Source organism: Rhinoderma darwinii, chromosome 8 (genome assembly GCF_050947455.1).
Source record: "Rhinoderma darwinii isolate aRhiDar2 chromosome 8, aRhiDar2.hap1, whole genome shotgun sequence".
NCBI classification, from domain to species: domain Eukaryota; kingdom Metazoa; phylum Chordata; class Amphibia; order Anura; family Rhinodermatidae; genus Rhinoderma; species Rhinoderma darwinii.
Window position 1 is genome coordinate 124,785,290 of NC_134694.1, and position 27,490 is coordinate 124,812,779.

At 45.6% G+C, this 27,490-nt stretch overlaps 2 long non-coding RNA genes across 2 annotated transcripts; one reads left to right on the forward strand and one right to left on the reverse strand.

Moving 5' to 3' along the window:
- The first annotated feature begins 946 nt into the window (after positions 1 to 946).
- LOC142658907 (uncharacterized) lies at positions 947 to 25,098 on the forward strand. Its single transcript, XR_012850222.1, has 3 exons — positions 947 to 1,024; positions 1,766 to 1,903; positions 24,824 to 25,098. It is a non-coding gene; the product is annotated as an uncharacterized LOC142658907 (long non-coding RNA).
- On the reverse strand, positions 24,815 to 27,490 carry LOC142658908 (uncharacterized). The gene is made up of 3 exons (XR_012850223.1): positions 27,391 to 27,490; positions 26,228 to 26,312; positions 24,815 to 25,005 (listed from the first exon to the last, which is right to left on the reverse strand). It is a non-coding gene; the product is annotated as an uncharacterized LOC142658908 (long non-coding RNA).

Below are 27,490 nucleotides of genomic sequence, written 5' to 3' on the forward strand. Positions count from 1 at the left end.
GCCATTTCATGTATGTGCCCCCAGATCTGCAGTGGACATTGCGGTGAACCCCGGAGACGGTTCATGTCTTCAGTAATTATAGAATCACCTTCCGCAGAATTGATACATCGCAAAGTAACTCAGTCGTCGTCGTCCCCCGCCCCCCCACCCTCCCCCGAGTATTTACCAGCTCCATGGGAAGGTCAGGGTGAGGGTGACGAGCCGGCCGAGTCACGGTTTTAAAAAAAAACATCCCTGCGAAAACTCCCAGCTTGACCTCATAAATAATACCACAAACCCCATCAGCCACATAAGTAGACAATGGATGGGGGGCCAGAGAGGCATCAAACCCCAGACCGGACCCCAGAATTAATCACATCCCAAAATGAATTCACACCCAACACCCCAGGCCCGACCCTTCAATTAATGAGACCCCTGACCAGACAAAAAAAGAATAAACTGGTATTCGCGCTCCTCGCTCCCGGCATCTCTGGTCTCGGGGGCCTGATGTGACCGGTCATCGGCGAGCGCTGCGACCCCTATAGTCACGCCCAGTGGCGTAACTACCGCGGTAGCAGCAGTAGCGGCTGCTACGGGGCCCGGGGCTTGAGGGGGCCCGTGCCGCCAGCCGACACGCCCTCCCAAATGCCCGGTGGCGCCGCTAGCAGCCGTTATGGCTGCTACAGGGGTAGCACCGCTACTGTGGGGCCCGCGCCGACGAGCCTTACACAGGCACTCTCATGCCTGTAGGTGTCGCTAGCACCGGAGGGGGCCCCGGTGCTAGCGGCAGCCAAATACATGTATTAGCACTGAATGGCCGGGCATGTTCCGTGCCTGACCATCCAGTGCCTTACAATGACACTGATTGGCTAGCGGCGCGATGACATCATCGCGCCGCTTCCATGCTTGGAAGGTGCTGATTGGCGGGGCAAGTCATTCTGCCCCGCCAATCAGCGTCATTGGAGGACGCTCGTTCAGCTCCTGCAGACATGCTCAGAAGAGAGCATGTCTGCATCGCCAGTGAACAGCGTGGGAACCGGAGAATGTGAGTATGTCAACTTTATATATTTTTTTCCTCATAAAAATGTGAATGGCATTATCTATAGTGGGGGGGGGTCTATCTACAGGGGGGGTCGTCTTTATGTGGGCTATTATATATAGGGGGGTCTATATGTGGGGCAGTAGCTACAGGGGGGTCTATATGTGGGGGTGGGGGCCACTATATACAGGGGGGTCTATATGTGGGCCACTATATACAGGGGGGGGTCTATATGTGGGGCACTAGCTACAGGGGAGGTCTGTATGTGGGGATGTGGGCCACTATCTACAGGGGGGTCTATATGTGGGGCAGTATATGTGAGACACTATACAGGGGTGGGCTATATGTAGAGCACTATCTATAGGGGAGCTATTTTTTAGGGTACTTTCTATAGGGGTGGGCTATGTGTGGGACACTATATACAGGGGTGGGTTACCTGTGGGGCACTAGCAACAGGGTGGCTATATGTAGTGCGCAGTCTACAGGGGTGGGCTATATGTGGGACAATATCTACAGAGGTGGGCTATACGTGGAGCACTAACTATAGGGGAAGCTATATGTAGGGCAGCACGGTGGCTCAGTGGTTAGCACTATTGCCTTGCAGCTCTGGAGTCCATATGTGGGCACTATCTACAGGGGCTTCTATGTAGGTCACTATCTACAGGGGGCACTATCTACAGGGGGCACGGTGTGTGTGTGTGTGACAGTTATATTTAGAGGTGTTGAGAATTTTAACTTTGTTTACAGGTGCATAAATGTTTTAAAAGTGAGAAGCTGAAGACATCTAAACGGAAAACTGCAGAAATGGGTCATGGCCGGGAGAAATCCATCATAGATGTCTGAACCGGAGTGAGAAGAAAAGAACTAGAATCTGAGACGTCACCGGTGAGTCACTTAATGTAAATGTTTATTCTGCCTCTAATCAGTATTGTAGTCACTGTATGATCTGCAGCGAGATGATGGTGGTATGATTTTTTTTTGTGAAACCGCATCTCCCAGCATATCCTTATCATTGTTTCGGCCATGCTGGGAGCTGTCGTTTTACGCCGTACAAACCTATGCGCAGTGGCGTAACTACCGCTATAGCAGCCGTAGCGACTTCTACGGGGCCTGCAGCATGAGGGGGCCCGTGCCACCCGCCGGCACGGCCCCTCCCATGGCCGCAGGCTCCGCTAGCAGCCGCTATGGCTGCTACAGCGAGACGCCACTGAAGGGGTTGTTCCTACAAAAGACATGCATCCCCTAACCACAGGATAGGGATACATGTGGGATCGCTGGGACGCCCAGCGATGAGGAGAACGGGGGACCGAAAGTCCCCCCTAAGTTCTCCATGGCAAACCTCGGACTTCCGTAGTCTGTCTGCAGCTCCATGGAAATGACTTGCGCACCGGTCGTGCTTGTGCGCATGCGTGACCAGCGCTCCTTTCATTTTTATTGAACTGCGCAGACGCCAGAAGTCCGAGGTTAGTCATGGAGAACTTCGGGGAACTTTCGGTCTCCTTATCGCTGCCAGCGATCACACATGTATCCCCTATCCTGTGGATAGGGGATGCATGTCTTTTGTAGGACAAACTATAGGCCGCTTTTTTTTTTGGGGGGGGGCTGTATGGCGTAATCTACAGAGGGGGCTGTATGGCGTTATCTACAGAGGGGGTCTGTATGGCGTTATCTACAGAGGGGGCTGTATGGCGTTATCTACAGGGGGCTGTGTATGGTGCTATCTATAGGGGGGCTTTGTGTGGTGGAATCTATAGGGAGGCACTATCTACAAGGGGGGGGGGGGTTGTGTGATACCCAGCAGAGGGGGGGGGGGCCCAGTCAAAAGTTTGCTATGGGGCCCAGTCTTTCCTAGTTACGCCCCTGGTCACGCCACTGAGGTGTATACATTGTGTCCCCCCCCAGATTCTTGGAGGGGGTGATTATTTATGGACAACCCTGATGTCTTGTCCTGCAGCCGCTGCAGCGTTCATTTTCTACATTACTGTAATTGTTTGGGACGAGGCAGGAAGGAGATTTCACAAGGGAGGAGATGATGGAATTGGACGGATAAACTCTGACTTTGATGTGCCTCAGATTTGCTGAATACAAACCAGTCCAGTAATCTGCCAGTTTACATAGGACTGCATACTTTACATAGGACTGCATACTGTGCACATAGGACTGCATGCATTACATAGGACTGCATACTTTACATAGGACTGCATACTGTGCACACATGACTGCATACTGTGCACATAGGACTGCATACATTACATAGGACTGTCACAAGGGAGAAGATGATGGAATTGGACAGATAAACTTTGACTTTGATGTGCCTCAGATTTGCTGAATACAAACCAGTCCAGTAATCTGCCAGTTTACATAGGACTGCATACTTTACATAGGACTGCATACTGTGCACATAGGACTGCATGCATTACATAGGACTGCATACTTTACATAGGACTGCATACTGTGCACACATGACTGCATACTGTGCACATAGGACTGCATACATTACATAGGACTGTCACAAGGGAGAAGATGATGGAATTGGACAGATAAACTTTGACTTTGATGTGCCTCAGATTTGCTGAATACAAACCAGTCCAGTAATCTGCCAGTTTACATAGGACTGCATACTTTACATAGGACTGCATACTGTGCACATAGGACTGCATGCATTACATAGGACTGCATACTTTACATAGGACTGCATACTGTGCACACATGACTGCATACTGTGCACATAGGACTGCATACATTACATAGGACTGTCACAAGGGAGAAGATGATGGAATTGGACAGATAAACTTTGACTTTGATGTGCCTCAGATTTGCTGAATACAAACCAGTCCAGTAATCTGCCAGTTTACATAGGACTGCATACTTTACATAGGACTGCATACTGTGCACATAGGACTGCATACTTTACATAGGACTGCATACTGTGCACATAGGACTGCATACATTACATAGGACTGTCACAAGGGAGAAGATGATGGAATTGGACAGATAAACTTTGACTTTGATGTGCCTCAGATTTGCTGAATACAAACCAGTCCAGTAATCTGCCAGTTTACATAGGACTGCATACTTTACATAGGACTGCATACTGTGCTCATAGGACTGCATACATTACATAGGACTGCATACTTTACATAGGACTGCATACTGTGCACACATGACTGCATACAGTGCACATAGGACTGCATACATTACATAGGACTGTCACAAGGGAGAAGATGATGGAATTGGACGGATAAACTCTGACTTTGATGTGCCTCAGATTTGCTGAATACAAACCAGTCCAGTAATCTGCCAGTTTACATAGGACTGCATACTTTACATAGGACTGCATACTGTGCAAATAGGACTGCATGCATTACATAGGACTGCATACTTTACATAGGACTGCATACTGTGCACACATGACTGCATACTGTGCACATAGGACTGCATACATTACATAGGACTGTCACAAGGGAGAAGATGATGGAATTGGACAGATAAACTTTGACTTTGATGTGCCTCAGATTTGCTGAATACAAACCAGTCCAGTAATCTGCCAGTTTACATAGGACTGCATACTTTACATAGGACTGCATACTGTGCACATAGGACTGCATGCATTACATAGGACTGCATACTTTACATAGGACTGCATACTGTGCACACATGACTGCATACTGTGCACATAGGACTGCATACATTACATAGGACTGTCACAAGGGAGAAGATGATGGAATTGGACAGATAAACTTTGACTTTGATGTGCCTCAGATTTGCTGAATACAAACCAGTCCAGTAATCTGCCAGTTTACATAGGACTGCATACTTTACATAGGACTGCATACTGTGCACATAGGACTGCATACTTTACATAGGACTGCATACTGTGCACATAGGACTGCATACATTACATAGGACTGTCACAAGGGAGAAGATGATGGAATTGGACAGATAAACTTTGACTTTGATGTGCCTCAGATTTGCTGAATACAAACCAGTCCAGTAATCTGCCAGTTTACATAGGACTGCATACTTTACATAGGACTGCATACTGTGCTCATAGGACTGCATACATTACATAGGACTGCATACTTTACATAGGACTGCATACTGTGCACACATGACTGCATACAGTGCACATAGGACTGCATACATTACATAGGACTGTCACAAGGGAGAAGATGATGGAATTGGACGGATAAACTCTGACTTTGATGTGCCTCAGATTTGCTGAATACAAACCAGTCCAGTAATCTGCCAGTTTACATAGGACTGCATACTTTACATAGGACTGCATACTGTGCACATAGCACTGCATACATTACATAGGACTGCATACTTTACATAGGACTGCATACTGTGCACACATGACTGCATACTGTGCACATAGGACTGCATACATTACATAGGACTGTCACAAGGGAGAAGATGATGGAATTGGACAGATAAACTTTGACTTTGATGTGCCTCAGATTTGCTGAATACAAACCAATCTAGTGATAGTCCAATAATCTGGCTTTTTTTTCTTCTGGTCATGCCAGTTTACATAGGACTGCATACTGTGCACACAGGGCTGCATACTTTACATAGAACTGAATACTGTGCACATAGGACTGCATACATTACATAGGACTGCATACTTTACATAGAACTGCATACTGTGCACACAGGACTGAATACTGTCTACATAGGAACGCATACTGTGCACATAGGACTGCATACATTACATAGGACTGCATACATTACATAGGACTGCATACTTTACATAGGACTGCATACTGTGCACACAGGGCTGCATACTTTACATAGGACTGCATACAGTGCACACAGGGCTGCATACTTTACATAGGACTGCATACAGTGCACACAGGGCTGCATACTTTACATAGGACTGCATACAGTGCACACAGGGCTGCATACTTTACATAGGACTGCATACAGTGCACACAGGGCTGCATACTTTACATAGGACTGCATACAGTGCACACAGGGCTACATTCTTTACATAGGACTGCATACAGTGCACACAGGGCTGCATACTTTACATAGGACTGCATACAGTGCACACAGGGCTGCATACTTTACATAGGACTGCATACAGTGCACACAGGGCTGCATACTTTACATAGGACTGCATACTGTGCACACAGGGCTGCATATTTTACATAGGACTTCATACTGTGCACATAGGACTGTATACTGTGCACATAGAACTGCATACTGTGCACACAGGACTGAATACTCTCTACATAGAACTGCATACTGTGCACATAGGACTGCATACATTACATAGGACTGCATACATTACATAGGACTGCATACTTTACATAGGACTGCATACTGTGCACACAGGGCTGCATACTTTACATAGGACTGCATACAGTGTACACAGGGCTGCATACTTTACATAGGACTGCATGCTGTGCACACAGAGCTGCATATTTTACATAGGACTTCATACTGTGCACATAGGACTGCATACATTACATAGGACTGCATACTTTACATAGGACTGCAGCCTGTGCACCTAGGACTGCATACATTACATAGGACTGTATACTTTACATAGGACTGCATACTGTGCACACAGGTGACCCCAGAGCTTTACATCTCCTGATTGCATTCACGTTATTAACATCCGTCCAAACAAGTCTGTGAGTGATAAGACGCGGCGCGACCATCGACCGATCCTGGCGCTCGTTCATTATATCTGGCATGTTAATTACGGATTAGTCAATTATCGCCGCACTAATTGATCATTTTAATTAGATTTGTTATTTTTATATTATTATTTTCCGATTACTATTGATTAACATTGTACAAGACGCAGCGAGATAAAGCCGGTTATTAATAGACTTGACTCGTTACCCCTGCGCCTAATTATTTGTATTAATGGACGACCGCTAAACGTGAGAGTCTGACGGCCGCAGCGTAAATCTAGATCATGATTCAGTATGAGCAGTCGCGATTCACGGCTCGTGTCAAATTAAAGGGGGGCGCCAGTATTGGGTGCCCTCTGATAAACGATTGGGGCATGTCTGAAAATGATATTAGTGGGGTCACTGAGGGCTGGGGGGAGACCCCAATAATTCTCGCAGCACAGAACCTGGCGCTCAGAAATGCAGCGGAACCCCATTAATATTCATATCTCATACTCTATGTGTAAAGCATGCATCTTAAGGTGACAGAACTGTTGAAGATCTCTGCTTGCTGTCAATAAATGAAAACATTCATGGTTTACATTCAGAGGCTGAAACCCATCCTGACCTAACACTTCTCACAGCTGATGAGTTTGTTACAATGTATCAGTATAAGAACTCCTCTGTGGACTCTAGACTGATACGTTTTACCTACACTGAAACATTGTAACGAACTATTAGGACTTTGTGCTGCTGCTGTTATAGGAGTTACAGTGTCGTGTATATAAAGACTAATAAAGACAAAATCTGCGACTGTAATATACGAAGGGGAGATTAATCTCTGACCGCCGTTCATAGACGGGTCCAACAATGAACGCCAAATAACACGCTGCTGCACGTCTCTTAATTAATTTGTGGCATTTTCGGCCATCCGTGTACCATAAAGCGAAATCTGGCGTCAATTATAGTAAATGTGTCGGGCTATGGTTGGCTCCGCCCCTTCGGTTAAGACCCTCCCACTTTTTAAAGTGGCAGAGGCTATGTGAAAACCAAAAAATCGCAAATTGTAACTTTTCTATGCCGGGAAACTGTCATAGATTGCTTAATAGATTCCCCCATTAGTGTTTCTTTCCCAGTTTCAAGATGACATTGAATGGGAACATCCGGTACAGACCTAATACATTAGCTGAGGGTTTGTTACAATTGCATCCCGTCTCAACGATCCTCTGTGAGGTAAACACTGCAGCAGCATAAATCTCTCTTCTTTCCTGTTGCTTTGTTACAGTGTTTTAGTATAGCTAAAATTCAGCTCTTGGAGTTAACTGACAGCAAGCAGGGATAAAAATGTTGAGGAAACATAATCCTTTTTGAAGCAGAACAGCCGCTTCTGCTATCTGAATGTCCACCATATAATGCTACATATATCCTGCGGGGGCGCTGCAGGGAAAATGTCTGACCGGCCGCGGTTTCCCTCGCGGATCCAGCTGATTGGCGTGCTGGCGCCTATGAGAAAGGGGTTTGTCTCTCATGAGAAAACCCCCATAAATACCATTTATATTGTAAGACTTGGTTCACATCTGCGTTGTGGCTTCTGTTTATATGGAAGTCGCAACGCCGTGATTGGTCCATCACGTGATGGAAACCAGCGCTGCCCGATGGACTCCATTAACTTTAATGGGGTGTATGGGGTTCTGCCAAGGTGTATAATGTTTTGACAGAAAACTGCATGTAACGGAATCTGCAAACGGAGCCTCCGACGCAGATGTGAACACGGCCTAACTGATAATACGCACATTGCAGTACAGCTCCTGATTATTTTCATTCATGGCTTTTTGTATTTTTACATTCTTTTCCTACTTCTGCCATGTACTAATATAGTGATGTGTGCGCAGTGCGGCGGATGTGCCACTAATGAGCAGTTCTCTGCCTGGATCTCTGCCATTTCATAAAAACTCCACTAGATGGCGATACAACCTTTCTACTGTAAATTATCAACACTTTTCGGAGGAAAGACTTGTCTTAATTTTTGTATTAAACTTTTATTTATGTAACGATCAATCTTGTTGTTGGAGCAATGAAAAAACCAAACTCATAGACAGACACCACAGGCAGTGACTCAGGATCAGTACAGGATAAGTAATGTAATGTATGTACACAGTGACTCCACCAGCAGAATAGTGAGTGCAGCTCTGGAGTATAATACAGGATATAACTCAGGATCAGTACAGGATAAGTAATGTAATGTATGTACACAGTGACTCCACCAGCAGAATAGTGAGTGCAGCTCTGGAGTATAATACAGGATGTAACTCAGGATCAGTGCAGGATAAGTAATGTTATGTATGTACACAGTGACTCCACCAGCAGAATAGTGAGTGCAGCTCCGGAGTATAATACAGGATATAACTCAGGATCAGTACAGGATAAGTAATGTAATGTATGTACACAGTGACTCCACCAGCAGAATAGTGAGTGCAGCTCTGGAGTATAATACAGGATGTAACTCAGGATCAGTACAGGATAAGTAATGTAATGTATGTACACAGTGACTCCACCAGCAGAATAGTGAGTGCAGCTCTGGAGTATAATACAGGATGTAACTCAGGATCAGTACAGGATAAGTAATGTAATGTATGTACACAGTGACTCCACCAGCAGAATAGTGAGTGCAGCTCTGGAGTATAATACAGGATGTAACTCAGGATCAGTATAGGATAAGTAATGTAATGTATGTACACAGTGACCCCACCAGCAGAATGGTGAGTGCAGCTCTGGAGTATAATACAGGATATAACTCAGGATCAGTACAGGATAAGTAATGTAATGTATGTACACGGTGACTCCACCAGCAGAATAGTGAGTGCAGCTCTGGAGTATAATACAGGATATAACTCAGGATCAGTACAGGATAAGTAATGTAATGTATGTACACAGTGACTCCACCAGCAGAATAGTGAGTGCAGCTCTGGAGTATAATACAGGATGTAACTAAGGATCAGTACAGGATAAGTAATGTAATGTATGTACACAGTGACTCCACCAGCAGAATAGTGAGTGCAGCTCTGGAGTATAATACAGGATATAACTCAGGATCAGTACAGGATAAGTAATGTAATGTATGTACACAGTGACTCCACCAGCAGAATAGTGAGTGCAGCTCTGGAGTATAATGCAGGATATAACTCAGGATCAGTACAGGATAAGTGATGTAATGTATGTACACAGTGACTCCACCAGCAGAATAGTGAGTGCAGCTCTGGAGTATAATACAGGATGTAACTCAGGATCAGTACAGGATAAGTAATGTAATGTATGTACACAGTGACTCCACCAACAGAATTGTGAGTGCAGCTCTGGAGTATAATACAGGATGTAACTCAGGATCAGTACAGGATAAGTAATGTAATGTATGTACACAGTGACTCCACCAGCAGAATACTGAGTGCAGTTCTGGAGTATAATACAGGATATAACTCAGGATCAGTACAGGATAAGTAATGTAATGTATGTATACAGTGACTCCACCAGCAGAATAGTGAGTGCAGCTCTGGACTATAATACAGGATGTAACTCAGGATCAGTACAGGATAAGTAATGTAATGTATGTACACAATGACTCCACCAGCAGAATAGTGAGTGCAGCTCTGGAGTATAATACAGGATGTAACTCAGGATCAGTACAGGATAAGTAATGTAATGTATGTACACGGTGACTCCACCAGCAGAATAGTGAGTGCAGCTCTGGAGTATAATACAGGATATAACTCAGGATCAGTACAGGATAAGTAATGTAATGTATGTGCACAGTGACTCCACCAGCAAAATAGTGAGTGCAGCTCTGGAGTATAATACTGGATGTAACTCAGGATCAGTACAGGATAAGTAATGTAATGTATATATACACAGTGACTCCACCAGCAGAATAGTAAGTGCAGCTCTGGAGTATAATACAGGATGTAACTCAGGATCAGTACAGGATAAGTAATGTAATGTATGTGCACAGTGACTCCACCAGCAAAATAGTGAGTGCAGCTCTGGAGTATAATACAGGATATAACTCAGGATCAGTACAGGATAAGTAATGTAATGTATGTGCACAGTGACTCCACCAGCAGAATAGTGAGTGCAGCTCTGGAGTATAATACAGGATATAACTCAGGATCAGTACAAGATAAGTAATGTAATGTATGTACACGGTGACTCCACCAGCAGAATAGTGAGTGCAGCTCTGGAGTATAATACAGGATATAACTCAGGATCAGTACAAGATAAGTAATGTAATGTATGTACACGGTGACTCCACCAGCAGAATAGTGAGTGCAGCTCTGGAGTATAATACAGGATATAACTCAGGATCAGTACAGGATAAGTAATGTAATGTATGTACACGGTGACTCCACCAGCAGAATAGTGAGTGCAGCTCTGGAGTATAATACAGGATATAACTCAGGATCAGTACAGGATAAGTAATGTAATGTATGTACACAGTGACTCCACCAGCAGAATAGTGAGTGCAGCTCTGGAGTATAATACAGGATGTAACTCAGGTTCAGTACCGGATAAGTAATGTAATGTATATACACGGTGACTCCACCAGCAGAATAGTGAGTACAGCTCTGGAGTATAATACAGGATATAACTCAGGATCAGTACAGGATAAGTAATGTAATGTATGTACACAGTGACTCCACCAGCAGAATAGTGAGTGCAGCTCTGGAGTATAATACAGGATATAACTCAGGATCAGTACAGGATAAATAATGTAATGTATGTACACAGTGATTCCACCAGCAGAATAGTGAGTGCAGCTCTGGAGTATAATACAGGATATAACTCAGGATCAGTACAGGATAAATAATGTAATGTATGTACACAGTGACTCCACCAGCAGAATAGTGAGCGCAGCTCTGGAGTATAATACAGGATGTAACTCAGGATCAGTACAGGATAAGTAATGTAATGTATGTACACAGTGACTCCACCAGCAGAATAGTGAGTGCAGCTCTGGAGTATAATACAAGATGTAACTCCGGATCAGTACAGGATAAGTAATGTAATGTATGTACACACTGACTCCACCAGCAGAATAGTGAGTACAGCTCTGGAGTATAATACAGGATATAACTCAGGATCAGTACAGGATAAGTAATGTAATGTATGTACACAGTGACTCTGCTGTTTATGTAGATTTCTTGTATATGTTTATTAGGGATCAGATGTTGCTGGAAGCTGCGGGCCATATAAGAATAGGGGAGCCTCGTATGTATTCTAAATTCAATCAACACAATCGCCCTTTTTAACAACACCTACAAGAAATATAATATGTGTCAGTATAAGCGGTATCAGCCGGTCATAAATGCAGGTCTCTAATCTGGCAACTCTTTTAGAAGCAATATTTAGAAGATTATTTTCGGTACCTATAGACCATTATTAGCAGCCAAAAATATCAAACCCCAAGTACTGACTGCAAACAATCCAGATGTAAGTAGAAAAAGAAGGAATCCACCAGACACTGAACCAAAGATCATAAATCACAAATCTTTTATTGTATCATAAAAAGCAAAAAGACCCAAGAAGTTAAAACATACTGAAAAACCTGCGGAGAGGAGCGGCGACAGGCGAGGGGCGACAGGCGAGGGGAGCGGCGACAGGCGAGAGGCGACAGGCGAGGGGAGCGGCGACAGTCGAGGGGCGACAGGCGAGGGGAGCGGCGACAGGCGAGGGGCGACAGGCGAGGGGAGCGGCGACAGGCGAGGGGAACGGCGACAGGCGAGTGGCGACAGGCGAGGGGGGCGGCGACAGGCGAGGGGAGCGGCGACAGGCGAGGGGCGACAGGCGAGGGGAGCGGCGACAGGCGAGGGGCGACAGGCGAGGGGAGCGGCGACAGGCGAGGGGTGACAGGCGAGGGGAGCGGCGACAGGCAAGGGGCGACAGGCGAGGGGAGCGGCGACAGGCGAGGGGATCCTTCCCGCACATTGGACCCTTCTCTTTATGGTTTACTTCTTATTTATTCTGATATTCTGGAGACAAATATTTGTTCATGTTTTTCATCTTTTATTTTTGTGTGTTTTTTGTCACATTCGGTGACTGTTTTGTGTCCAGGAGCCGCACTTTGCACCTTGAAACATTTTTTCTTTATGTTGTGGGTATTACATTGGCCTTATAGGGTGGTCGCAATTGTTTATTGAGATTTACATTGTGACAAGCAATAGAGCTCTGCTGCTAATATTAATATTCACTGACAACAAGCAGGGATCTTGAGTAATGAAAACACGTTTATTAGAAAGTGTCAGAACTTTTCTTTTTACAATGATTAAAGAGGTACAGTATTCCCATGTTAAGCATTTGTCATATCCACAAGACCCTCACCTATCAGGAGAACGGGGTCCGGTGACCCCTGTTCATCAGCTCCCGGCCCCCATAGTCTCCATAAAATCAATGGGCGTTATGGAAAGCGCTGAGCAAGAAGTCGTCATGCGGACTGTGGAGGCCAGGAGTTGTTGAACAGGACTGACTGGACCGGCACCAATCAAACATATATGGCTTTTCCTGTGGAATTCCCCTTTAAGGTTTATTTACAGATGTAGCCATCTTTATCTTGACCCTTAACGCATTAAATACACAGTGGCAAGAAATTTTAACTTGACTTTTTCAATGACTTTTGTTGTGTGATATCACCCGCAGCAAGTTATCAGAGTCAAGATCAACTTGGCTACATCTGTACAGGCGTCTACACCGGCCCTTTAATACCTTCACATCTATCTGATCAGGGTGACCGTTTCACGCATCAAGCGAGAGGAAAATCCGCAGCTTCTTATCAGAGCAGACATTTCTCTTCGCCTCCGGTGTCGTGAACCTGCGCACGTCTTCAGTCAGGGACGAGCGTCCGTTTTTTCGGATCCACATGTTTTCACGATGACCTTGAGTCTCGAAATTTGCTGCTCTGAGGTCAATTTCCTGATTTTACAGGAGACAAGAATGAGGCCGAGCTATTGCAAAATTCATCACTCCCTCCGCCAGACGTGCGGCCGCAGCTCATCCGCGACGTTAATAACACCTTCAATTTTACATTTGCTGACAACTCATTCCATATTCCATTACAAATGAATTCTGAATTAAGGAATCCGCCGCTTCCTCCGGACTTACCCCTCCCCCGTCTTTCTTCTTTTTAGGTCTACATAACGGCGCTCCCACCTGATTTGCGCGCACAACGACGGCCATTTTGTCCAAACACTTCCCATAAGACATTTATGGTGCAAACTGAACTGCCCTGAACTAATTTTGCGCAGAATTTTCTTGTCCAATATTTTCTATAAATTCTGTTTTTTACATTTGTTTCGTTCTCGCCGCTCGCGCGATACATACGTTTCCTCATTCGTGATAGATTTGCCTCCCCTGAAATCCGGGATATTTGTGTCTGCAGATTATTGCACAATGCGTCGCTGTCTGTTTTATCTACCATTTCATTTCCTGCACGAGCCGAGATTCACGCGGAAACGTCTCCGTCGCCCTGATGTAGAGCCGCGTTCCGTACATCAATAATTTCCATGATTGAAATCTCCGAGATGATATCCCTGGCACACTGAGGATCTAAAGATGGTCAGACTGGAAAGGTTGGACATCCGCAAACTAATTCCATGTCATCAGGACTTCAGATAACTCGGCGCCATAACCTGACGACTGTAACCGCGCACGGCGAAAATATGCAAATTCTGTACCTGAGCGCCACATATGTTATCCGGGGTGTAAGGCCTGATTTACACGAGCGTGTGCGTTTTGCGCGCGCAAAAGGCACTTGACAGCCGTGTATGATGCGCGGCTGCGTGATTTTCGCGCAGCCGCCATCATAGAGATGAGGCTAGTCGACGTCAGTCACTGTCCATGGTGCTGAAAGAGTTAACTGATCGGCAGTAACTCTTTCAGCACCCTCGACAGTGAATTCCGATCACCATATCGAGTAACCTGTTTAAAAAAGAAGAGGTTCGTACTTACCGAGAACTTTCCGGCCGTTGCCTTGGTGACGCGTCCTTGGTGACGCGTCCTTGGTGACGCGCCTCTCTTGACATCTGGCCCCACCTCCCTGGATGACGCGGCAGTCCATGTGACCGCTGCAGCCTGTGCTTGGCCTGTGATTGGCTGCAGCCTGTGCTTGGCCTGTGATTGGCTGCAGCTGTCACTTGGACTGAATTGTCATCCCGGGAGGTCAGACTGGAGGAAGAAGCCGGGAGTTATCAGTAAGACAGAACTTTTTTTTTATTTACACGTTCACGTATATTGTGATCTGAAGTCACTGTCCATGGTGCTGAAACAGTTTAACTCTTTCAGCACCCTGCACAGTGACTGTCTCCTGCCGGGTTCGGTCAAAACGAGTTCGGCCGAACCCGGTAAAGTTCGTTTCGCTCATGTCTAAGACACTCCGTTCGGATGTTTGTAAACAGAAAAGCACGTGGTGCTTTTCTGTTTACATTCAGTTTGACATCTCTTGCGCGAATCACGCAGTTCGCACGGAAGTGCTTCCGTGCGGCATGCGTGGTTTTCATGCACCCATTGACTTCAATGGGTGCGTGATGCGCGAAAAACGCACGATTATAGAACATGTCGTGAGTTTTACGCAACGCACTCGCGCTGCGCAAAATTCACGCATCGTCTGCACTGCCCCATAGAGTAATATAGGCGCGTACGACACACGTGAAAAGCACGCGCGTTGCACGCGCGTATATTACGCTCGTGTAAATGAGGCCTAAGAATGAAGTGGAGGCGTGAAGGAGACAAATGATAATCCTTAGGGTATGTTCACACACACTAATTACGGACGTAAATCGGGCGTATTAACCCCCGAATTACGTCCGAAATTACGGCTTGAATGCGTTGACAAACATCTGCCCATTGAAAGCAATGGGCTGACGTTTGTCTGTTCATACGAGGCGTATATTTACGCGCCGCTGTCAAAAGACGGCGCGTAAATAGACACCCGCGTCAAAGAAGTGTCCTGTCACTTCTTGGGGCGTAATTGGAGCCGTTATTCATGGACTCCAATGAAAAGCAGCGCCAATTACGTCCGTAATGGACGCGGCGTTCAAGCGCCTGCACATGCCATTACGGCTGAAATGACGGGGATGTTTTCTCCTGAAAACAGCCCCGTAATTTCGGCCGTTACAGACGCTGCCGTGTGAACATACCCTTAAAGTGGAACTCCACCCGGCATCCAGTGTTCCCCTGATACACGATTACGATCGGCTTGTTTTACATGTGCAGCCGTTTTACATTTGGATTAATCGTTCACAAGATCCAGCGCCAGTTATACTTCTCCGTGTACTGACGACTCTCACAGGTAGTCACAGCCCCTCCCCTATCAGCAGCAGCTCTGAAGGAAGTCATGTGATCTTGTTTTAAAGGGACAGTACAGTACCTCGGCAGTCCATCTTCTCTCCGTTATCTGTGCATCTGAATATAATCTGTTGCTCCCTGTTATCGGCCACTGGAGAGACTGACTGTAAAACAGGTGAATACAATTTCGGCTTCCCTGTGATTATCCGAGTTTATTAAAGTGACAGTACCGTCTGTATTCTCTGTGCTGAGCAGAAGAAAACAATCTGTCCCTCCTTGTTATTATCCTTTTTTAGATGGGGAGTGACAGACTGTAAAACAGGTGAATACAATCTATTGTCCTCAGTTATCAGCCATTTCAGGTTAGAGAGATGCTGACTATAGGTCCGGTGAATACAACCGAAGAATATCAATTTCTGAATTCACCTTTTCTCAAGTCTTTTCAGATTCTTTTTAGCCAGTAATGGCAGCCATCGCCGTGGTCAACCAGTTTCCACAGACCCTGAATAGCACTGAATATGCCTGTTATGTCAATTACATCTGCTTTGTTCCCTTTCTTCTATTGCTCTGTCAGTGTCAGTCTTTACTACAGTGCCGGCATTATATTCCTTAAGAAGAAAACCTGGGTTAAACAGTGCTATAGGTCCTACCCAAATAGAGGAGCGTTACACTGCATAGAATTATAAAGGACAGAAAAAATCATGAAAAACACTTTCATTGAAATAGCATTTATGATTGTCATGATTTGAGTAAAATTATGGCAGCGAGTACAGTCGTTAATGGAATCGCCCCTTAATAGCTCCCTGTTTAATTTTCTGATATATCTTTATGAGGAGCCAAAGCTCTGCCTACAGGTTTATACATTAAACAAAATAATAACACAGTATGCAGTGAGCGCCCCCTAGCGGTGGCTGTAGGTAACTGGAATGTTATCATGTAACTCTATGGGAGCTGTATATATCTGTATGTAGTGAGCTCCCCCTAGTGGTGGCTGTAGACAGCAGAATGTTATTATGTAACTCTATGGGAGCTGTATATATCTGTATGTAGTGAGCTCCCCCGAGTCGTGGCTGCGGGCAGCAGAAAGCTATCATGTACCTCTATGGGAGCTGTATATATCTGTATGTAGTGATCCCTCCCTAGTGGTGGCTGCAGGTATAGAGAATGTTATCATGTAACTCTATGGGAGCTGTATACATCTATATGCAGTGAGCGCTCCCTAGTGGTGGCTTATGGTATAGAGAATGTTATCATGTAACTCTATGGGGGCTGTATATATCTGTATGCTGTAAGCGCTCCCTAGTGGTGGCTGCAGGTATAGAGAATGTTATCATGTAACTCTATGGGAGCTGTATACATCTATATGCAGTGAGCACTCCCTAGTGGTGGCTTATGGTATAGAGAATGTTATAATGTAACTCTATGGGGGCTGTATATATCTGTATGTAGTGAGCTCCCCTAGTGGTGGCTGCAGATAGCTGAATGTTATCATGTAACTCTATGGGAGCTGTATATATCTGTATGTAGTGATTGCCCCCTAGTGGTGGCTGCAGGCAGCAGAATGTTATCATGTAACTCTATGGGAGCTGTATATATCTGTATGTAGTGAGCTCCCCTAGTGGTGGCTGCAGATAGCTGAATGTTATCATGTAACTCTATGGGAGCTGTATATATCTGTATGTAGTGATTGCCCCCTAGTGGTGGCTGCAGGCAGCAGAATATTATCAAGTAACTCTATGTCTATGCAGGGGATTTGGAGTTCGGTATCAGAAAAACAGGAAAAAAAGAGCTGTGACTCCAATGAGGATATATTACCAAATTAATCTGCACAAAGTTTTGGACCCAGAAATGACCTGGTGTTAAATATTGGACACTTATTTTAAGGACCACCAATCTATGACCAATGAGACCGGGCAAATCGTTGACATTTATAATACATTTACCATTATCTGATTCTGAACGAATGTCCAATATATCTGCAATTCCTAATTCATTGTGTATTGTTCAATTACCGGAGGACGAGCTGCCGTCATCATTCAGGCCGCGCTGCTAAATATTTAAGTTCTGCTGTAAATGTCACTGTACGTTCTGCTCGCTGCTGATGAATTATCTGTGTCCTGCACGGAATCATGGATAATTTAAATTGCTCGTTGTCTTCAATGATCCTGACCCGTAAGTTACCCTTCACTTCCGTGAAATCAAAAAAGTGTTTTGTCTTTAAACTTTGACACCTGGCGTCACATGACGGTAATAGAGCGCGCAAATTATCTGCCTTTTATGGGAGCGGAGATTGAATTTTTAGGATGAGCCCATAAAATTATGGAATTTAACGAGAATTTGATAACGATGAATACTTTGTAAAACAAAGGGCCAAAACTGATACAAAGTGGAAAATCTGCTGACACGGAGCACAGTGGTGATCAATCATGTCCTCATCTCTGTACTTTAGTCCTGGGGGGTATCGGGAGGGGTTAGAAGTTGTAGTCATCGGCCCCTCAACCTGCCCAAAGAAATACTCTATGTATATTGATCTTATATAGCCGAGGTCATTACTGTCTTTCTATCTATCGACAGCCAGACTGCTGAGATCCAGACTCCTGTTAAAGGGGACTCCAGACTACACAACCTGACTGCTGATATAGGGGAGGGGTCCAGACTACACAACCTGACTGCTGATATAGGGGAGGGGTCCAGACTACACAACCTGACTGCTGATATAGGGGAGGGGTCCAGACTACACAACCTGACTGCTGATATAGGGGAGGGGTCCAGACTACATAACCTGACTGCTGATATAGGGGAGGGGTCCAGACTACACAACCTGACTGCTGATATAGGGGAGGGGTCCAGACTACACAACCTGACTGCTGATATAGGGGAGGGGTCCAGACTACACAACCTGACTGCTGTCATAGGGGGAGGTCCAGACTACAAATCAAGACTGCTGATATAGGGGAGGTCCAGACTACACACCTAGACTGCTGATATAGGGGAGGGGTCCAGACTACACATCAAGACTGCTTATATAGGGGGAGGTCCAGACTACAAATCAAGAATGCTGATTTAGGGGAGGTCCAGACTACACACCTAGACTGCTGATTTAGGGGAGGTCCAGACTACACATCTAGAGGGAGGCCCAGACTTCTGATATATAGAGGGAGGTCCAGACTGCTGTTGTAGGGGACTCCAGACTATACAACCCTACTGCTGTTATAGGGGGAGATCCAGATCATGCAGCCAGACTGCTGATATATGGGGGGAGGTCCAGACTGCACATCCAGACTGGTGATATATGGGGGGAGGTCTAGATCACACAGTCAGGTTGCTGATATATAGCGGGAAGTCCAGGCTACGCAGCCAGACTGCTGATATAGGGGGCGCTGCAGAATACAGAGCCAGACTGGTGTAAAGGGGGCGCTGCAGAATACAGAGCCGGACTGCTATTATAGGGGGAGGTCCAGACTACACAGTCATACAGTTTGTGATCTCATTTAAAAGGATCAAATGCCCGCTACATGGGTGGTGCCAACAGCTAAGTGAGACTTTTAAGAAGAAGAAGATCTTTACTTAGTAGATCCTGTTGATATCTTTGTGCTTTACTGTAGATAAAATAGTTGTTTTATACAGTCGTTTATCTCCCAAGATGGCCGCCAGCGCCCACCGCGGTTCTTTAAATGCTGTCTGGAATTTTCCTTTAATGACCTGCACTTACAATAACTCTTTGGCCGCCTCCATTTCTTTTCTCTTCTAATTAATCTCAGACACTTTAAGCGCTGAGAATATGATTCACCAAATCGTCCGTCCCGGTTTTTTCCTTTATCATAAATTTGAAGTCGTCATCTCGGATTTGGCTGCCATTGAAAAATCTAATTTGACACTTTTAATATGAAGATCATAATGGTGTTTAACGTTGAACTTCAGCTCTGCTAATTCTATTAGACTGGGGAGAAAGCAAATGGCAGCAGATTAATTCATCATTTTGTCAACTTCTCTTCTCAGGCCGAGTCAATATAGATTTGAATAAGTAAAAGGCGATTGACCTGCGCTCGGATGTGAACGCTGCGCGCACGTCCCCCGCCATCGCGTTACCAGCCATTAAAGGAACTTTCCTAAACAAATTGAATTTTGTATCTAATGAATTTAAAGTCTATAGAAATCTAGAAACAAAACGTCTTTTCGTTACATCTTCCCGCTGACGTTGCGTTATCACCAGTAACATCAGTTTGTATCAGCGGCAGAACTGACTAATGCGCGCTGACGGCTCAGATCTGAGGCTGCCGTAATAAATGTGCCGGCAAATTCTAAGGGATAGATGAATTTTTAACAGTCTGTCATGGAAGGAAGAATCAGTCAGATTTAGGGACGTGCGCCCACTTTGAAATCCCCCTCATAAGAGGTGAACGTGGATATACAACGGCCGCCAGTGAACACGTTTTATAGTGTCTACGTTTTACCATGAAGTTTTGGGGCGCTCATGTTTTACAGGCATAACACGCGTTTTAAAAGTTTCACCTGTAAAAAACGCGTGACAAAAATCTTATTGCAAAACTGCTTTTCAAAGGTGCGCGGTTTGCAAAAATACGCCGCCAAGACGCGAGAGTTGAACAGATCAACTTGTCAACATGGAGGTGGGTGCAAGCGAGGGAATACAATGATTATGTGGGTATTCGTGTCCTCCCAGTAGGAGTATGCGGTGGCGAATGCAGGGTTTGGCCGCATGCGGATGCCGCTACCTGGAACTGTTCCCCCTTATGGTGCAACCGCATCGACCACAGTTTTGCCCCATTTTGCCACGGTTCTGCCATGTGGTTCTCATCCGTGCAGGTTTTATAGATGAAACGTTAAAATGTGTTTTGCCTGTAAAAAATTCGCGTCCTTTGCAGCGATTTTTGATGCAGATTTTACCGCACGGCCAGAAAGTCTCATATAAACGAACCCTTAGGTGATTCTGCGAAAATCGCGGCCAGAATCGCAATATTACTGCAACCGGCCAGTCCGTCGCGGAAACTCAGATATCTGCCCCGCATTGGCCGCCAGCGGATTAGCCCCAATGTAATATAAAGAATCTGTTCTGTGGCTTTTCAGTGCGGAATCCGCAATAAGGCCCTGTTCACACTGAGTTTTTTTGCAGGAGGAAAAATGTGCCCCAAAATTCCTTCAAGAACTTTGAGGCATATTTTGACGTGCCTGCACGCAGTTTGCCACATTTTTTTAAGCGCTGCTGGCAAAAAAAACTTTCTCTGCCTCCCATTGATGTCAACGGGAGGTCAGAGACGGAAACGCCCGAAGATAGGGCATGTCGCTTCCGCCTCCAATTGAAATCAATGGGAGGTGATTTCGGGCGTGTATTTGCACCGTTTCCAACTCTGTTTCCGCATCAAAAACAGCACCAAAATACTCAATGTGAACAAGCCCTTATAATGAACATGATGCAGATCGTAAAATCCAGAGCGCGTTCATTATTCTGTGCGGATATTTTCCTGAGTGTGTGAATGGGGTATAGAATTCTTGCAGATTCTTAAGGTGTGAACATGGTCTAGCGCAGAGTATTTCAGAGTTTGTTAACCTTGTGGGAGGTCGGAGACTAAGGGTATGTTCACACGGCCAAATTTCAGACGTATACGAGGCGTATTTTGCCTCGTTTTACGTCTGAAAATAGGGCTACAATACGTCGGCAAACATCTGCCCATTCATTTGAATGGGTTTGCCGACGTATTGTGCAGACGACCTGTTATTTACGCGTCGTCGTTTGACAGCTGTCAAACGACGACGCATAAAAATACAGCCTCGTCAAAAGAAGTGCAGGGCACTTATATACATTATATGCAGGACACTTATATACATTATATGCAGGACACTTCTTTGGACGTTTTTGGAGCTGTTTTCTCATAGACTCCAATGAAAACAGCTCCAAAAACGGACGTAAAAAACGCCGCGAAAACGGCGTGAAAACGCAGCGAAAAATGCGAGTTGGTAAAAAAAACGTCTGAAAAGCAGGGTCTGTTTTCCCTTGAAAACAGCTCTGGATTTTCAGACGTTTTTGTTGACTACGTGTGAACATACCCTAAAGGTGGCCGTACACATTAGATGTATGTCAGCCGAATCTGACAATTTCAGCGGAACCGGCCAACCATTTAATGTGTATAGTGGTGTCCGGACCCTCCTGGACAGCAGATGTCAGGGGAGAGAAGGGTCGGAGATAAGCGGCTTTACGCCTATTGCGAATGCATGCACGTTCAGCCGAGCTGAGCGTACCTTTGTACGGAGGGGTCGGGAGGTATAGCATTCGGGTATCTGAAATGTTTGGCCATCCATAGAGTCAGGGCTCACGCAGGCGGCGTTCTCCCCTAGGAGCGATCCCGCCTCACCCCTGTGTACACGAAGTCTGATGGAGCAGCCACAATTCTTTTTTCTGTTTGAAAACAGAGTCGTAACACGGCCGTGTGCATGAGCCCTTACAAAGCATAAGGAGCAGGATCTCCTCCCGCAGCACAGAGTATTTCAGCGTACTGATCGTTTTGGGGGTCACAGTTACATTGTTACATAAATCTGGGGTTCAAAAGAATATTTTTGTTTTTTTTTACAATATTAACCTAGAAATGTCGGCACAGTCATCATGGAGTACAGACGATAATCGCAGGCGCTCCCTGTAAAATAGCGGGGTGCAGGTATAATTCTCTGTGGTCGTTAATAGCCACTTAGATGAAGGGGCCGCGCTGATTGATAAATCTGCTGCAGGTAATTACTCAGGGGCCATTATTCTCTCCGTAGATTGGATCGTGCTCCGGATTTTTCCGTGCCAGCTTTCAATTAGGGCATAAACTTCGCCTCCATATTTCATTCCGTTTATTGTCTTTTTTTCGCCATCCGCCTCACTAATCTGATGAACCACAAAGTCTCCGACTGTTTTATTGGACGAGTCCTGCAGATAAAATCCTCTCGTTGCTTCCATTCTTCTTCTTTCGCGGCCGACGCTTTGTCTGCGGGAGATTAAAACGAAGGTTCTGCCGGTCAAGGGCGGCTGACAGCTCCGTTATTCTACGGAGAAAACTTGTTGATCGGAGCCGGTTCATGTAACTGCCCCGGGTGGAGGATGATGGATTCACCCGTCACTCTGCTCTACATCGCACTTCTGCACTGTGAACGCACTAAATAAATAACGGAAACTCCTATGTGCTCGGCGCCATTGTGTGACGTTATATATTGGAGGTGACAATATTCTCCCAACGGCCAATAGATCGCCAGCAATTCTCCGCAGCAAGATATGTCTGTGCTTCAACGTGGTGTATGAACAGGAAGAGGGGGAGGGGAGCTCATACCTGTAAACCCATTGGCCCACGTTCACTAACATTGGCGTATATTACGCCACTCTTAGTAAAGGAGATAGTTGGCGTGATTTGTGCCAAATTTATTAAAAGTTGCGCGCCTCCTAATAAATTCACGTGTCCTGCAATGTCTGAGAAGTATAAAAATAAACGTAGTCCTGCTATAGAGAGGTTTAGAATTGCCCTAAAATTTGCGCCATTTTAATGCGTTTTGCATAATAAGTCTGATTAAAATGACTTCTCCTTGGGAACCGCACCCACGCTTCTTGTCACTTTCCAAATTTGGCGAGTTATGAGAAAAATTGGCATATGTTGCGATTTGCAATTTTTTTGTTTCAGTCTACGCCAAAACCTGGAGTAAACTCCATGGAAGTCATGGATCACTGTGGCCTGAACTGTAAATACATCATATACATACCTCCCAACCGTTCTGGATTCAGCGGGACAGTCACGGAATTCGGGTGGTGTCCCGCTGTCCTGGGCGGCCGGTGGTATGTCCCGGACACCTGGTGTCAACTTTATCTGCGACCTCAGGACGCAGATACAGTTGAACCCAAGGCTGAAGCAGGGAACAGTCAGCTCCCTACATCAGCATTAGTACAGAGGACTCCCCGGGCGCAGCGCTACTTTAAGCGCTGAGACCGGGAAAGCCCTTGATGTCACTGTCCATATATAGACAGTGACTCCCTGGCCAACGCTCTGGCTGGGGATTCTGCCCCTAGAGGGAGTCCCAATGTCTACAGGGGAAGGGGGGGTATCACTATCTACAGAGGGGGAAAGCACTAACTTTAAAGTGGTGTGACACTATCTACAAGGGGACACAGTGGTGCTATCTACATGGGCACTGTGGCACTATGTGGGCCCTGGCACTAGGGGCAGCTAAGGGGGCATTATACTCTATGGTGGCAGCTTCAGGGGCATTATAATGAATGGGGGCAGCTATGGGGGCATTATACTGTATGGGGCAGCTATTGGGGCATTATACTGTATGGGGGAAGCTATTGGGGTATTATACTGTATGGGGGTATTATACTGTGTAGGGGCAGCTATGGGGGCTTTATACTGTGTGGGAGGCACTATGGGAGCATGATACTGTGTGGACTAAAGCGGGTGTGTATGGGCGGGGATTGGGCGAGATTAGAGGCGTGGCTTAAAAGGGAAAAAATGTGCCCCGCCGCAGCGGTTGTCCCTCTTTGCGATACTTGAAAGTTGGGCGGTATGCATAAAAGTAATGTTCTCCAGCTTTTGAATAGGCTTTGGTGACTCAGTTCCTTCCCATGTTCAAGATCTCTGCTTGCTGTCAGTGTATAGAAATATTGTTGTTTACACTAGTTCATCACAACCCCTACACTTGTGGCATGACTCACCTGGTTTGTTGCTTGCGTGGTCCTTGTACACTATATGGGAAGCTCGTCACCACCGATTTATAGTAACGTGTGATAATGATTGATGGTTATTATACTTTTCTGACAGATAATAATCATTTGGAGGGAAGTATTTCATATCTATATTTATTTTCACAGGTTACAAGTTGTGGGGAAACGGTTCAGCAAGTGATTTTCTTCATTAAATCCTCGAAACCAGGAGGAGAAACCACGAGTATCGTCTAATACGCCGGATAGAACATGAGGGCGCCGGGATATGAATTACTGGTCGGCGTCAGGTTTGCGTTTTCTCTCTTGTAGATGTTTATATTTTTCTCCACCTAAATGTAAGTTTTACAAAAATCTGATTAAAACTGCAAAAACAGAAAGTTGAAGTCTTGGTCCCGCTGACACAGACCGGTTACTAGGGACTCGCTGCCTGACAACCGCATTGACTCTAGTTGTTACAATGTATCCATAGCAACCAGACATGATTGTCAGACCGTGCCGCCAGCAGAGAAGGGGAGGCTTCCTGGCAGCAATCAGCCCCAATCTCCGAATATTAATCCGATTTTTCTATAATCTCTTATATTTAAAGCTACAGCCTCTCACCTGGCGCTCCCGTTACTATAAATGAACAGAAAATCCAAACACCCGCCGCTCCATAAATAGTTGACATTTCTGCTGTCCGGCCGTTCTTAGGTTTGTTGATTCCCTTTTTCTTATTATGGTGGAGGAATTTCCTGGGCCGCTTGTCAAATAGTAGTTTTTTTTACCTGTTCCCAAAAATGAAGCGTGCGACCTGATTTGTTGCCATGGGTAACTCGTCCACTTTGCACCAGTTTAATAAATCCCCCCCCCCCCCTCAGTGTTTGCAGTCTCTTTCTCTTATAAACTGGGCTTTGTGCTCCACCTTGTGATTTTCCTGCCTTTAGTTTGTGAAACAGGAAGTAGCTGCCTGATACTTAACATTGTCAGCCATATTAGCTCGCAAGGAGTCACCCAGGGGCTCCTCCCCTCCCTCTCTCAGTTATTCCTGTCAGTCATTCACAGTGAAAGAAGCCACCCCCACATCTCACTGTGCAGAGAAATCCTGAGCTGAATCACTGCCTGTGTGAGTCCAAGACATGATCTGGTGTCAGTGACCAAATATTTATGCGTCCATCAGGGACGTGTCAGAGACCAACGACTTCCCCCTCCTTTATAGCCTAAAAAGTTACCAAATATTGTTCTCTAAAGAAGTTAAGAAACAAGGAACGCTGGGAAGTTTAGTTCAATTGTGACAGTGAGGGAGGAAGTAGCTAACTTCTCCTCCTACTTTGTTTCATCTTTATCAATGTAACTGCAGCCGGGGACATGACTGCAGGAAATCAAAGGTAAGACCAGGGATTTGCGCTCTGGACGCTGACGCTGATCTCCAGGATTGGTTATTTCCGTATGTTCTGTTGATACCGACATGTCAGAGATATAGTGAGAATGTTACACTTATCCCTTCCATGTAGCGCTTCTATAGGGATAATATAAGTAACTAGTGTAATATATATGTATTAAAGACACGGTTACATTGAGAAGTGCAGGTGGGTCGGTCGCTTCACAAATCGCCTGGAACGGTGCAGGTGCGGCGGCCGCCATCCTCCGAGCTTCTGTTCTATAATTTAACAAGTGATTAATATCCTGTCAGACGAAGCCCAGAAGCCGCTGCCACATGCATCCGAATCACACAGAAAACTGGCCATGTGGAGAGGAGGAATCCCGTGTTATTACCCCGTACACACTGACATGAATGGCGCTTTCTGAAGCCGCTTGTTCTTTGGTTCTGTTCTTGTAATCCAGGGACAGCAATGATGTTTAATATACACCCCCAAAATAATATCTTTCATCTACTGTCATTCTTAGGGCCTGTTCACATCAGCATTCGGCTGGGTTCACACACCCTATTTACGGACGTAATTCGGGCGTTTTAACCTCGAATTATGTCCGAAAATACGGCTCCAATGCGTCGGCAAACATCTGCCCATTCATTTGAATGGGTTTTACGATATTCTGTGCCGCTGGTCAATTTTTTTTCAAAAGACGGCGCGTAAAAAAGACACCCGCGTCAAAGAAGTGCCTGTCACTTCTTGGGACGTAATTGGAGCCATTTTCCATTGACTCCATAGAAAAACAGCTCCAATTACGGTCGTAATGGACGCTGCGAAAAACGCCTGCACATGCCATTACGTCTGAAAAACAGGAGCTGTTTTCTCCTGAAAACAGCTCCGTAATTTCCGGCGTATCGGACGTGTACGTGTGAACAGACCCTAAGGCTCCGTTGTTGGGTCCTGTCAGACCTTTAAATCAGAGGAACCCGTAAACGGAAAGTCAAACGGAAACCATGTCTTCCGTTTCCATTAGCGCTGATTTGTAATGTTTCCGTTGTTAATGGTTTCCGTTTGTCTCCTTTCCGTAAGGTTTTCGTTTTTTTCACCGGAAACAAAAAGAACTGAGTCTATAAAAAGAACTGAAACCTTACGGAACGGAGACAAATGGGAACCATTAACAACGGAGGCATTAAAAATCAGCGGTAATGGAAACGGAAGACATGGTTTCCGTTTGACTTTCCGTTTACGGGTTCCTCTGATTTAAAGGTCTGACGGAACACAACAACGGACCCTGATGCTGATGTGAACAGGCCCTTAGTTTGCTGTTGTTTGCCAGTGTGACCCAAACCCCATCCGCCGTGTTACCTTGTTGTTATTTGTGGTGGCCGATAGAGGTGACACTTGTCATCCACGGTCAGTCCATGGCCGGTCAGTCCATGGCCAGTCTCACTCTCCTTGTGTCAGC